This window comes from Carlito syrichta, unplaced genomic scaffold (genome assembly GCF_000164805.1).
Source record: "Carlito syrichta isolate Samal-C Ts95f unplaced genomic scaffold, Tarsius_syrichta-2.0.1 Scaffold316427, whole genome shotgun sequence".
NCBI lineage: Eukaryota > Metazoa > Chordata > Mammalia > Primates > Tarsiidae > Carlito > Carlito syrichta.
In genome coordinates, this window is record NW_007260523.1 from 1,433,084 (window position 1) to 1,433,850 (window position 767).

The 767-nt window shown below is 52.2% G+C and overlaps 1 protein-coding gene across 1 annotated transcript in view; it reads right to left on the reverse strand.

The window, feature by feature from the left end:
* Positions 1-767, reverse strand: part of NCF2 (neutrophil cytosolic factor 2) — a 38,341-nt gene that overhangs the window by 15,003 nt on the left and 22,571 nt on the right. The gene's annotated exons all lie outside the window — the stretch shown is intronic.

Below are 767 nucleotides of genomic sequence, written 5' to 3' on the forward strand. Positions count from 1 at the left end.
TCAGCAGTGTCCCCTGTACCCTTTCCCAGGCCCTGTGGCATCTGGTGCAGCACTGGAAGGTGTGACTGACAGGTACCAGGGCTGGAGCTCCGGGATCCTCCATCCAATTCCTGCTCTGTGATTCTGTGATTCCCCTCATCCCAGTCTCGATTCCAAGCATCGCCTCTACTCCCATAGGGAATACAGACTCTTCCACCACAGAGTTAGTAGTAAATGCACCCAGCCCCCTCATTCCTGTGCTGCTTTGGTACTTTTTCCACTTCTTTTCAACCTCCATTTTGGGTGGGGGAGGTAGCCTTGCTTCATTATTTAGTAGGAATTCCTATGAAAGCTGTAGGTGATGTCACCCTTTGCTTTGCATCTTAGAAGAACTTCCTTTTCTTCCTTGTTGTTGTTGTTTGGGTCTTACTTTGTCACCCAGGCTTAGTGCGGTGGCATGGTCATTGCTCACCACAGTCCCAACCTCCTGGGCTGAGGAGGTCCTTCTGCTTCAGCCTTCCAAGTAGCTGGGACTACAGGTGTGCACCACCATGCGCAGCCAATTTTTTAATTTTTTTTTTTTTTTTTGAGTTGGAGTCTCACTCTGTCGCCCAGACTGGAGTGCAGTGGCCGCTCCCGGCCACCGCAGCCTCGACCTGCTGGGCTCCGGTGATCCTTCCGCCTCAACCTTCCGAGCAACCAGAATTACAGGCGCGCACTACCACACCCGGCTGATTTTCTGATTTATTGTAGAGATGAGGTCTCGCTGCCCAAGCGGGTCTCGAACC